General features: G+C 39.3%; 1 long non-coding RNA gene across 1 annotated transcript in view; it reads left to right on the plus strand.

Moving 5' to 3' along the window:
* Positions 1–3,560: 3,560 nt before the first annotated feature.
* LOC138833445 (uncharacterized) overlaps positions 3,561–14,542 on the plus strand; it is a 39,236-nt gene continuing 28,254 nt past the window's right edge. Inside the window, exons 1-2 of the long non-coding RNA XR_011373916.1 lie at positions 3,561–3,603; positions 7,469–7,516. This is a non-coding gene — a long non-coding RNA (uncharacterized lncRNA). The remainder of the gene's footprint in view (positions 3,604–7,468; positions 7,517–14,542) is intronic.

Genomic DNA, 14,542 nt, shown 5'->3' on the forward strand with positions numbered 1-14,542 from the left:
TAGTATGTTTCCAGGGCTGGGGCTTGAATTCAGTACTAGTGAACAGGCCTGACTTTTTTATCTTCATCCCCATTGCTGCAGGTTTACCCAGATCCTGAGTTCGAATCCAAAGCCTGGAAGAATAAACAGCATGAATTGCAAGCCAGGGAGCTAATTTTTTTATTTTACTTTTCTCAATACGGCGCTTGAACTCAGGTTATGGCAACTCTGCCTCAGCTTTGATAACCCTAGGCTGGGGTACAGCCACTAGATCTATAGCTCCTCCTGGGATCCTAGACCCCCAGGCCTTGCAGGGAAATCAATGCACAAAAATGGCCATTTTACGTTTTCTTCCTTTGCATGGTGACCATCATGGGTCTGAATGACACTGTTGCAAAGGGTACTTCACCTTGCATTGCTGAAGGCTGCCAGACTATCAGGATTAACAATGGAATGTTGTCAATGTCAGGGTTGAATGAATTGATCATGGATGATGCTTTATAAAATTAGACAGCATCATTTCAGGAGGCTGATTGATTTGATTTAATATTTATGAAGCATTGAAAGAATATTATTACTTAAAGGAATGCAATAAATTTAGGACATTGATTTCATTAATAGTTTAAGAATGGAAACAATTTATTAATTACATTACATTAATTACATTAACTACATTGAGGCACAATTAATACCCAGGAATTGGTAAGAATGTAGTTTATATAACATCTTTGACACTCTATAAAGATATATATTTATTAGCGTACTGCCATCTGCATGTCAATCTTTTCTTATTTTGGTAACCCCTGGGGCTTGATCTGAGGTCCTGGGAACACCCTATCAGCTCAATTTGCCCCAGGATGGCATGCTAACACTCACCCATTCATGAATTGGGCCTTGTAGGCTTGTAGGCCTTGAGTTAAGATGCCAGCACTACCTAAAATGAATCGTGGAGGAAGAAGATGATGGTGACACATGTTTTCCTTTTCTCTGAAAGTTCTGGGTGTAAGGTATGAAGTGGAATACATATGCAGACCTATATCCTGTGTAATCAATGTAATCAATGTTTTATGTTCCATAATAGTCAATAAAATAAATGGTCAATACATGAATAAAACAAAAAATAAAATAACTATACTGAATGCAATATGGAGTCAACCAATGTATATAAATATAAATCATATATGTAAATTCTACATGAATAGGATATTTTCTAGTGGTGAGGATCTATTTTAGGCATAAGGAACAGACCGGAATTTCTTGATTTCAAGGAGGCCAGCTTCCCATTCCCACACAGTGCAACAGAGTTACTAAGACCATGAATTTCAAACCCAGACCTGGCAGAAAAATGGCACCTTTGTAGTATGTGAGGCCCAATTCTTATGTATTTTATTATGTCTAAATTTTATGAATGTGATTGTTTAAATGCTTAATAAAGAATTAACTAAAATCGATCAGTGTCCTATAATATATTGTATATAATTTTATCCTAGAATCATTCAAGAACTGCCCATTCAATCAGGACATACATCACATTCCATTGGTATTCATATGGAAAGGAATGAGTTCCTTAGAATCTCCTGCCATTTGGAGGTGGCAGGACCAGGATTCCAACTGTGGGCTCCAGCTCCCAACACTTCAACCTGGGGATAGGGTACGCACCGGTCTGTCCAAGAATATCAGCAAGACCAATGATTAGGCAGGCACCAGTGGCTCTCAACAGTCCTCCTTGATTCTTACAAGGCTATAATGGGAGGATCATGGTCAAAGTCATCCTAGGAAGGAAAGTCCTTGAGACCTCTGTCCAACTTCAGTTCCAACAAAGCCAGAAGCCCAGGGCTCCAGTGTGGAAGGCGAGCCTTGAGCAAAAGCAGCTCACAGACTGTTCCCAGATCCTGAGTTCAAGGTCCGGGTCTGGTAACAAACAGACATACACAACAATCTGTGCAGCCATCCAGCTAAAGCAGGTCACCCTCTTGTCTCCAACTGAATTGGTCCCTGGGAAAAGGGCTGCGGGAGCTGCTGTCTTTTTGACTCCACCCATGCTGCTTGCATCACAGAAATCCAGCCACACCCCCATTATTTCATGGTTCTTTCTTACCAATGGGATACAAGAATGGTGACCACGCCCACATTCTGTGATGCCCAGTAGCACCTGGATTCCCTCTGTTAGTTTACAACATTACCAGCAGTTGAGGAAGGTAGAGGTGGCTGAGTGGTGAGGAAGAGACTCAAGCGACTTTGGATTATAGTAGGAAATTGAGAAGCCTGCCCACACCCTGGCTCCCTCCCCCCTTCCCCAGGTGCAGGATTTCAAACCTCAGGTAAAGGTGCCTACCAGCCCTCCTAAAGCACTGACCTGGTCCCTGGCCCTGGTTCTTTGCTCATGGCCCATCTGTTTGCTATGCCACTGCCATTGATGCTTGCCCCACCTGGAGCAGCCTCCAGCAGCTTTTCCCAGCAGCACAGGTGAGTGGCTGCCCCCAAATCACCACTACCCGAGGTCAGACACCCCTCTGGGGGCACCATGACCCCCTGCTTGTTTCCTCATGCTGGCTCTGAGGAGCCACCTTTCTGTCTTGTGCATTTCTGAAACAGAGACTCAATATATGATTCTGGTTGGACTGGATTGAGGTCCTCCTATCTGGGACAGGTATGCTCTACCGCTCCACCAGACCTGGTCCTCTGTAGTTGGGATGGTAGACATGTAGCACCATGCTCAGTCATCGATTTAGATGGATTATCCCAAACATTTAGTCCACAGCAGCCGATTCTTGACCACAGGTGAAGCTCTGGGTAGGGCCACAACCATCAGACCTCATTCTCTTCACAGGACAGTTTTGAGGAAACAAGGGATTTATACAGAGAGAATCTCTGGAGCATGACTTGGCATGGAGGGAGTGGCCTTTTGAGAAGGTTCTCGGCTATTCTGTTAGCAAATGACAGGAAGATACCTGAAAAGGGCTCAGGTGGGGTCAGTTATTAATCATGCAACAGGTGGGGATTTTGAAACAAAACATGGCTCTCTTTCATCATTACCCTATCCCCATGAGTAAGGGGATGCTTCACTGTGTTGAGTTTTGCATCTGGGGAAACCGAGGCACAGAGAAGTCAGGTGATCTCCTTATCATTTTAACTTCACAGGAAACTCGTCCTGACTTCATTACCATCCTCCCAAGGACAATGGGTGCTATTCAATCCACTTCTTGTGGTAGGAAGTCCACTTCTTGTCAGTTGTGGGGCTTGAACCCTAGGCATGGGCGCTGTTCCTGAGCTCCTCAGCAAAAGGCTAGTGCTCTACCACTTAAGCCCACAGCACCACTTCTGGTTTTCTGGTGGTTCTTTGGAAATAAGAGTCTCAGAGAGGTTCCGGCCGGGGCTGGCTATGAACCATGATCCTCATATATCAGCCTTCTGTGTAGTTAGGATTAGAGTTCTGAGCCACCGCCACCCGACTTAATTGTAATTCTGACTTTTCTCTCTCTTTTCACAAAAACTGGTTGAATGGGTTCTGGAGGAGGGGCCCAGCATTCCCATATGGCTGGAATCCAAGGTGACCCTCTCATTCTGGAGGTGGGCTCTGGGTCACGAGCTGTCTCGCTTAGCCTGTTGAAACAGCTCCCTGAGGTAAGACCCACTGGGCCCTGGCTAGACTGTGAAATTCATTGTCCATCCAGCCTTACTGGACTTATTATATTGTATTGCTTTCTGCATCATTTTCTAGCACCTGGACAAACTTATGATACATACTTACGGAATGAAAATGTAATGCCTTCTTAAGAAATTCTCTTAGGGCTTGGGAATGTGGCTTCATGGTATGGTGATTGCCTAGCATGAATGAAACCCTGGGTTCAATTCCTCTGTAACACATAAAAAAGAAAAACACTGAAAGGAATGCTGTGCCTCAAGTGGTAGAGTGCTAGCCTTGAGAAAAAAAAAAGCTCAGGAATAATTCCCTACCACAGAGTTTAAGCCCCTGAACTGGCAAAAAAATAGTAATTGGAAAATAAAGAAACCATACTTGAAATATATAATTGCTCCTTTCATACTGACACCTGACAATAGCCCCTAATTCATGTATTTTACTTATGTTAGGATACTGTGTTGAAAAAAGGTTTGTTCATTAAGTCACAGCAATTAATGCCAGGAATGTGCTTAGATGTTAGGTGAAGATTAATTCTGGAAATTCAACGATTCCAGGATTTTGTGTCATCACTGCTAATCACAAAGTGAAAATAGTCTAAGTGTGATTTTGAAAACTTTCTGGTCAGTTTTGGCACCAAAAAGGCAGAAGTTAATTAATAGTTGTGACAGAAAATAAGGAATAACTCCAGTTGGAAGGAAAAAATGATAGTAACTAAGTTTACCAGAAACTGGTCTAGAGAACCATTTTTGGTTACTGAAGATCTAGTTGTCAAGTAGGCTTTTCCTCATTGCCTTTAGCATTCTAAATCTCTTAGGCTAGTTCTTAATCTCTGCATGATAAATGTATCTCCTTCTATGCTGTTCTTTCATACCTTATCTCCTTTGTTTTCTAAAAATCTCATTCTTTCTACATTTCTCTATGAACATTTCCTGATACTAAATACACCTATACAGATGTCACAGGATGCTAATGTAAGGGTCCCATAGCTCATGAGTCATTAATGTAACAAAATGGAAAAGGAGGACATATTTACTGCTACCTCAATTTTTCTGAAAATCTACTATGTTATCATTTGGTTAAAAATTCCATTCTTTGTCTACACAGTGTCATTCAGTGCACATATATGCAAATATGAGCTGGGTGTTGGTGGTTTACACCTGTAATCCTAGCTACTCAGGAGGTTAAGACCAGAGGATTGTGGTTCAAAGCAAGCCTTGTCAGGAAAGTCCACGAGACCCTTATCTTCAATTAACCACCAGAAACCCGGAAGTGGTGCTGTAGCTAAAGTGGTAGTGCGCTCAACTTGAACTGAAGAGCTGAGGGACAGTGCCCAGGATCAGAATTCAAGCCACACAACCAACAAAAAGTGAAATATGACTTTAAGTTTTCCCAAAAGGAACGACAAGATCAATAATCTTCCCAAGCAAAAAAATTAATTCCAAAATGATTCAGTGCACCTACTTTTGCTGAGTTATGTTATAGAATCTTTGCTGGACATATTCTCTAAAAACAAATCGTTTAGGGATACAGGTGGACCCATTGCAACAATGAGATGTATAAGTCATTATGTTGAAAAACGAACTTTACAACTTTGGTGGGGGGGGAGGATAGGGTGAGGGGAGAGGGGGTATGGGAATGGAAGGGAAGGGGAAACAAAGAAGAGGCAACAATGCTTGATAAGAAATGTGCTCGTTATCTTGCCTGTGTAATTGTAACTCCTGTGTACGGTATTCTCACAATAAAAAAAAGTCAAATACTAGCTTTCCAATAAACATCTAATATTTCTTCTTTGAAGAGACGTCTATACAGTTGATGTCACTTAGCATTACTCCTATGTGGAACACGAAGTATGAGGCCACTCCCTTTCTAAATCATGCTTGCTAATCACGCAACTTTGTAGACAGTAGAATGGAAGCATAATTCTGTTTCCAATGCAAATCAGATATAAGAGCATGGACTTAATTGGAAAAAAAGTCCATCCTGAGAGAGCAGGGATTATACTAGCCATCAACTGGTGGATAAGATCACATTTATTTTCTTTCCTTTACTTATATATTTTTTGTTGGTGGTGGTCTTGGCACTTGAACACAGGGCTGGGATCTGTCCCTCTGCTATTCAGCTCAAGCCTAATGCTCTATACTTGAGCCACAGTGCCACTTTTAATTTTCTTGTAGTTAATTGGAAAAAGAGTCTCTGGGACTTTCCTGTCCAGGCTGGCTTTTAACCCTATCCGAAGATCTCACCACCACCAAGCTTAGGATCACATTTCTAACAGTGTACACTCAGCATATGTAATGTGCATGTTCATCTATCTTTATATAAATTCTTTTTTTTTAATTTAATTTTATTTTATTTGAGAACATACTGTACAGAGGGGCTACAATTACATGGGCAGGATAATGCATACATTTCTTACCAAGCATTGCAGCCTCCTCCTTTTTTTACCCTTCACCTCCCTTCCCCGCCTCCCCCCTCCCCCCACCCAATTATACCTCCCTCCCCCCCCACACCGACATTGTAAAGCTGGTTTTGACATGACATTTTGTACTTCTCATTGTTGCAACAGGTCCACCTGAATCCTTAAACGACTTGTTTGTCCCCATCTCCTCCACATGTTATACTGACATCAAATACAGTGAAAGCGGGGGTTACACTGTGGGGGAGGGACATACAAAGCAACAAAGAAAGAATCTTATAAATGCGTTAGAAACACATGCATGAAAGAAACGAAAACATTAAAATACATATTTAAGGGTTCATTTTCCTAACATCACATTATCTGACCTTTTCCGCTTGACTCATACCTATACTATATATTGCAAATAAGGGAAACCATGGGACCTATGCTTCTTTGGGCCTGGCTTACTTCACTTAATATAATTTTTTCCAAACCTTTCCATTTGTTAAAAATCTATGTTACACCTTAGCCTTTACACTCACAAAATATTTGTAATTTAAAATTTGATACTACTGGAGCAATACAACCTAAGAATGTAAAGTAGTCTGGGAAGTTCAGTTTGCATCCAGCCTGGGCAGAACAGTCTTTGAGAAACTATATATAATTAACCAGCCAAAAGTTGGATTGGAAGAATGGCTCAACTATTGGAATACCAGTCATGAGCAAGGTTGCTGAATAAGATGTTGAGGCTTTACATACATACATGCAATCATACACATATATACAGAGGCACTTATATGTGCACAAATACACATATGAAGCAACTCTCAGAATATGTGGAAAAGTTAGAAAACAATAGAAAATATGTCCTGAGTAAGACTAGAATCAATTGATAATTTTTAATGTTAGAAAATCCTCAAGTGAACTTTCTTCAAAAAAGTTTAAGAATACTACATAGATAGGGACCAGAGATAGTAAGAGAGTCAAGTATTCATTATTAAAGGGATCAGATCCATGGAGGAATGAATCAGAGACTCCTGCAGGTTCATCTGAAAATATTCATATCCTGTGTCAAATGTTAGAACATCTTTGAAGAGTACATGAACACTCTCAGCAGTGCAGTGGATAATATTACTGGAGAAGTTCAGAATTGCTAGTCTGTATCTAGATTAAATAAACCAAGAATATATGGAGGGGCAATGTGATACAAGGCTAGAATTCTAGCACTGAGATTAAGATAGGAGATTAGATAGTGGAATTACACAGTGATACCTTCCCTGGACCAGGTAGTATACTTTTGTCTTAATAAAATAAACCAAACAAGAAAGGAATACAAAGTTGGACGTTTGGGCTAATTTTGTCATTATGTTTTGAGAAGTCAAGTTTCCTATTGAAGTGCAACTCATATATAATCCTCAGTTGTGTTTTAAATGCACTCTTCATTACAGAACCTTAGATGCAAAATGGATCATGATTCCCATCCAAAATTTGAAAAAGTAAGTAATCATCACTCTGTTTGATTCCAAGGAAAGGATGAAGGATTACAAAAACTTAAGCCTGGGGAAATAGCAAAGTTAATCTAATTAAGGACTATGTAGATCTTGCTAAATTGGAGTTTAGATTTAAAATAAATACTTCGGTTTTGTTTGTAATTTCATATTCTATAATATACTTACAAAATTCTTTTTAAGTACAGTGTTTAATTGACAAATTTACAAATGTTTCTTGCATTCTATTTGCCTAGAATATTCTTTCATAAGAGTTATAATTAGAACTCAGCTAATAGATAATTACAACACTTCATGTATAAAATGATAATGTGAATAATGTAGAGAGAGTTGCCAACAAATGGATGATATTAATTTATAAATTTAGAAAAAGGGCAATGTTTTTTTTGGTCCGGTAGTGGGGCCTGATCTCTGGGCCTGGGTGCTATCCCTCAGCTCTTCAGCTCAAGGCTAGCCCTCTACCACTTGAGCCACAGCACCACTTCCGGTATTTTTCATTTCCCTTATGTGGTGCTGAGGAATTGAACCCAGGGCCTCAGGCATGCAAGGCAAGCGCTCTGCCACTGAGCCACCTTCCCAGCCCGAAAAAGGGCAATTTTTTGAGGCTTTGGTATAACATGGTATGAAGAGAATAATTGTGTGACATCTTCTTTCTTCTAACTGTATGTAACACAGGAAGAAATTTCCCTTAATTACTTCCTCTGTATACAGTGAGAAAAATGCTAGGTTTGGGATTTGTTTTTATTTTTGTTTTTGTTTTATTGGTTTGTCCTAGGGCTTGAACTCTGGGACTGGACACTCTCTCTGAGCCTGTTTATTCTCAAGGCGTGTGCCCTACTATTTCAACCTCAGCTCACTTGTGTCTGTCTTTTGCTGAGAAGTTTATTGGAGATAAGAATCTAGGGAACCTTCCTGCCTGAGTGGGCTTTTGTCAACATCTATTGCGTTGGGGTCCCTGGGTAAGGGTAACGAAATCACCAAGACATAAGGGATGCAGAGTGCAAACAGCAATTGCCACTGAATGCTGTGCTTTATTGTCAGTGGTATTTAAAGACAAGCAAGCATGATCTTTGCCAAGATTTGGTCAGAAGACATTCACACAAAAATTTCAACAGATACATTTTTACTTGACCTATGAGACAATGTCTTGGTATTTTATTATCTAACCTATTTTAGAGCAAGCTCAAACCACTTCTTCAAGATCAGGAAAATGCTTGACCAGCTGATTATCTATGCTTAAGCAAGCAGAAGAGCTACTTCCTCAGCTCCCAGGAGTCTGTGACATGTGTTTTGAGACAGGGAGAGAGAAAATTTTCCCTCTCTAGCCCGGCATCCAAGAGGTTTCTTAATACTCAAACACAGCCCTCGGATAATCCTGAGGCCAGAGCCTGCATCATTCTGCCCCTTTAACATAGACCCTGAGTCTTCACAACTTGATTCTTTTCTCTTTTTTTTTTTTAAAGAATAGCTTTCCACAGCGTTATCATAGACGCTTGCATTGGTTTCATAAAAATCAAATATAAGAGTACAAGTGCAAACAAAATAAAAACAATCATGATTCCCATACTACTAGTAGTATTTAAAATGCTATGTTGTATTTCTTTCGGATCCAACCCTTCCGATTGTTTAATAAATGCATCAGCAATATTAGAAGCATCATCATTTGTAAATTGTTTACCAAAAATATCATGTACATTAAATTATAACTGAGCAATCAATTGAGCAGCTGTAGAATTTCCAGATAAATACTACTGTATTACATTCTAATCATGTATAGATTTATTATATTTTATATTAGTAATGCAAAAGGTAGTAAAATTCCAATCACATTTTAATAATAACTGTTTTTCCACAACCAATAACATTTTTCCTAACCATCCCACTGTCTGTTTAAGAATATTAATCTGGGGCTGGGAAGGTGGCTCAGTGGTAGAGCGCTTGCCTTGCATGCTCGAGGCCCTGGGTTCGATTCCTCAGCACCACATAAGCAAAATGAAAAAAGCCGGAAGTGGCACTGTGGCTCAAGTGGTAGAGCGCTAGCCTTGAGCTGAAGAGCTGAGGGACAGTGCCCAGGCCCAGAGTTCAGGCCGCACGACCGGACCCAAAAAAAAAAAAAAAAGAATATTAATCTGTGTTTATATTAGAGCATCAATTTCTACCTGTGAGACCCACAATTCATGTGAATCCCAGTGCCATTCTTCCACAAAGTGCTTAGTTTGTAAGGAAGTGTATAGGGCAATTCCAGACACTGCAGCAACAGTGGTAATAGCAATTAAGTTTAAGATCACATATAATGGCTCCAATCATACGCTTTGTACGTTTTAGTAGTTTGGTAAAAAAATTCACTAACAACACTATCCAAAGGATTTTGGGACCATTCTCTTCCTAATTTAACAGGTAGCCAAATATGAGTTCTTTGTTGTAATATCATAGTACTATTACTGTCATTAAAATTAAGAGAGGAATTAATGCAAGAATACAGGCGACAAGCTACAGCAATAAGACAAGATGCAGAAAGAAAGGGGATCCAAATAGGGAAAGAAGTAAAAAAACTCTCCCTCTTTGCAGATGACATGATCTTGTATTTAAAGAATCCCATAGACTCCAGTCCCAAATGACACAAGCTGATTCAAAACTTTGGCAAAGTAGCAGGTTATAAAGTTAACCCCCCAAAATCAATGGCTTTTCTGTATGCCAACAATGAGAAAAGTGTGGCTGAAATTAGGAAAGCAACTCCATTTGTAATAGCCCCATAAAAAATAAAATACCTAGGAATTAACTTAACCAAAGAAGTGAAGGACCTCTATGATGAAAACTTTAAAATCTTGAAAAAGGAAATCAACACAGAACTTAAAAAATGGCAAAACCTCCCATGCTCCTGGATTAGAAAGATTAACATCGTGATAATGGCAATACTTCCCAAGGCTATCTACAAATTCAATGCACTAACTATCAAAATTCCACCCTCATTCTTCAAGGAAATAGAAGAGGCAATCCAAAAATTCATATGGAACAAAAAAAGACCCCGAATAGCAAAAACGCTCCTCAACGGAAAGAACACTTCTGGAGGAATATCAATACCAAATTTCAAACTCTACTATAAAGCCATAGTAATCAAAACAGCTTGGTATTGGCATAAGAACAGACCTCAGGACCAATGGAATAGAATTGGAATCCCAGAAATGAACCTACAGACCTATAGCCATCTAATCTTAGATAAGGGAGCTAAAACAATAGAATGGAAGAAAGACAGCCCTTCAGTAAATGGTGCTGGCAAAATTGGTTAACTACATGTAGAAAACTAAAGCTAGATCCTTATATATCACCCTGCACCAGAATCAACTCCAAATGGATCAAAGAACTTGAAGTCAAAGCAGACACTCTGAAAACATTACAGGACGGAATAGGAGAAACCCTAGGTCTCCCTGGCTCAGGCTGAAATTTTCTTAATAAAGACCTGGAAACACAACAAATCAAAGAAAGTTTGGACAAATGGAATTGCATAAAGTTGAGGAGCTTCTGCAGAGCAAATGACATAGCTAGCAAGGTCAATAGAAAGCCCACGGATTGGGAGAAGATCTTTACTAGCCATAGAACGGACAAGGGTCTCATATCTAAAATATACTTGGAACTCAAAAAATTAAACCACCCAACAACAAATCCTCAAAGAAACAACTGCCCAATAAATAAGTGGGCGAAAGACTTAAAGAGAAACTTCTCTGAAGAAGAAAGAAGGATGGCCAATAGACACATGAAGAAATGTTCAACATCCTTAGCCATAAAAGAAATGCAAATCAAAACAACATTGAGATATCACCTCACTCCAGTTAGAACGGCAAAAAATCAAGAACTCTAACAACAACAGATGCTGGAGGGGATGTGGACAGAAAGGAACCTTACTTCATTGTTGGTGGGAATGTAAACTTGTTCAACCACTTTGGAAATCAGTATGGAGGTTCCTCAAAATACTTCACATAAAGCTCCCCTATGACCCAGCAATCCCACTTTTGGGCATTTACCCAAATGTTTACAAACAAGACCACACTAAAGCTACCAGCACAACTATGCTTGTTGCAGCATTATTTACCATAGCTAAGATATGGAACCAACCCAGATTCCCCTCAGTAGATGAATGGATCAAGAAAATGTGGTATATATACACAATGGAATTCTATGCCTCCATCAGAAAGAATGACATTGCCCCATTTGTTATGAAATGGATAAACTTGGAAAAAATTATATTAAGTGAAGTAAGCCAGGCCCAAAGAAACATAGGTCCGATGGTTTCCCTTATTTGCAATATCTAGTATATTTATGAGTCAAGCAGATAATGTGATGTCAGGAAAATGAACCCTTATATATGTATTTTAATTTTTTTTTCTTTCATGCATGTGTTTCTAATGCATTTAGAAGATTATCTCTTTGTTGCTTTGTATGTCCCTCCCCCACAGTATAACCCCTGCTTTCACTATATTTGATGTCAGTATAACTTGTGGAGGAGATGGGGAAAACCCAGTTTTTTAAGGATACAGGTGGACCTGTTGCAACAATGAGAAGTACAAGTTGTCATGTCCAAAATGAGCTTTACAACATCGGTGCAGGGGGGGGGGGGAGAGGGGAAAGAGAAGGATTAGGATGGGGGGGAGGGGAGGCTGGGAAGTGATGTGAAGGGTAAACAAAGGAGGAGGCTGCAATGCTTGGTAAGAAATATATGCATTATCCTGCTCATGCAATTGTAACCCCTCTGTACAGTATGTTCACAAATAAAATAAAATAAAATTATAAAAAAAAGAATACAGGCGACAATTAAAACAAAAAATAGTAGGAGAAAATGTAAAATTTACCACTAAAAATACATAAGGCAGAGGTACACAAGCAGTAACATCATAAGATTTGTACAAAGTAAAATTATAAGTGGATGCAGAGTTCGACGTCCCTGAAAACTATCCATTTGATAGCATCACGGGTTTCAGCACTGCTCTGACCTTCCAAATTGAGTCTGAAAACAGTGAGTACAGCCATGAAACCCAGCATGCATCTGCAATGCCTCCATCTCCCTAGGCCATCAGTCAATCTCCAGTAAGTGATCCATTAATGGCTTCCAGCATCCTAGTAACATTTGATAAATCACATCTGGTACTATTCCATTCTGAACATGTGTTAATAAACTGTCCAAAAGGTCCCTAATTAATAAAATTATTGAACACTTTTCCAAATGTCCCTCTACACTCTTGCCACACAAAAGGCTGATATTATAAATCAATATAAGTAAAATCAGGACACATAGGTAAGGATAACTTGCCATCAAAGGTGACACTTTCCCAGCTACTATTTATGGACCAAGTAGTTAATCGCTTCAGCTGTGTTCTAGAATTGGAAGTGCATTTCCCAGGTAAAACCCAATGTTGCCAATTCATAACTAAACATGGAGGAGGCCCCAGACAAACAGGCAAGGGATGAGTATAGTAAGTTAAATTTAAAAAGCTACCATCATCCTTATTGCAAAATATCAAATTATTCCAAGGAGAGATTAAACAGCAGGAACATTATAGATGGTTATATCCATGTCTCCCCAAACAACAGGTTCCAATAAAGGAGGGTTAGGAACAAAAGCCCGAATAACTTACATTAGCATTAGCATGGACAGGGTTTACAGCAAGCAGGGCACACATGGCCAGAACAAGTTCTCAGCCACGACAGGTTTACCAGTGCATTGTAACATCTTTTGTCCTTCTCCAGTCAACTTTTTTACCTGTCCCCAGGTGGGCAGTGGGGATTTCTTCTTCCTCAACTGGTGGGGGATTCCTTGCAGGATATGGGGCTGTCCTCACTGGGCCGCGTCTGTATCCATTGTGCAGGAAGACAGTATTGTTTGCCATCCTGTGTAGACACAAAACTCTATCCTCATCCCTTATGTAATGTTCCTAGTTGCCATTCTGCTTTCAATGTAATCTTAATCTATGTGGGAGCATTTAAATAAGGTTTTTGTGATATTTGTTCAAAATGGCGCTCAGCTCTAGGTAAAATATCTCCTTGTGGTAAGTTAAAAACGTTAAGAACAAAAAGAGCTTGATGTAAAATTATTTTAGGATTTTGCATGGAAACCCACAAAATATCCATACCTTAATCCAACCTTTTCCTCCTTTTTAATTTTTTGATTTGTTGTTTTAGTGTGCAATGAACTCGTTCAATAATGCATTGTCTTGGGAGTTATATTCTATTCCGGTAATATGTACCACATCATAAAGTTCACAAAATCTTTTAAATTTGATACTTTTATAGGCTGATCCAATATCAGTCTTTATTTGGCAGGCACTCCCATAATGGCAAAAACTTCCAATAAGTGTTCTATTACATGGTTAACAGTTTCTCCCGTAAGGGCAAAAGCCCAAATTTGGAATAAGTATCTATTGTAACATGTATAAAGGAAAAATGGCCAAAGGCTTGTACATGGATTATGTCCATTTGCCAGAGCTCCTTAGGTTGTAATCCTGAGGATTTACTCCAGCAGGTACAACTCTCAAATGCATTGGTCTGCAGATGGGGCACCTTTTTATAATTTGTTTACCTTGAGAATAAGGTATTTTATAATGCATATGTAAATGGCAAGCATTTGTATGTAAATGAGCATGATCTTGTTTAGCAGAAGCAAAACTAATTTATCAACCTGATTATCGCCATATACAAGGTACCCAGGTAACGAAGAGTGAGCCCTAATGTGAGTTAGCACTTTGGCCTTATGTTGTTGCAGTAATGCTTGTAATTGTTTAAATAATTGGTTTAGCTGGGGTTTAGATGAATAAGGAACAGCAGTGACTATATTAGTCACAACCCCTACAGCATAGGCAGAATCAGTAACAATATTAACATCTCCCACAAAATCTTGTAACACCTTAATAATAGCAAAAAGTTCATTTTGTTGAACTGATGCTAAAGTAGTTGTTTGAACCCAATATGTATTTGTTGTCCAATAAACACTTTTTGTTTTGGAGCCATCTGTAAAAACAGTAAGAG

This window comes from Dipodomys merriami, unplaced genomic scaffold (assembly GCF_024711535.1).
Source record: "Dipodomys merriami isolate MVZ:Mamm:240054 unplaced genomic scaffold, mDipMer1.0.p SCAF_208, whole genome shotgun sequence".
Lineage (NCBI taxonomy): Eukaryota > Metazoa > Chordata > Mammalia > Rodentia > Heteromyidae > Dipodomys > Dipodomys merriami.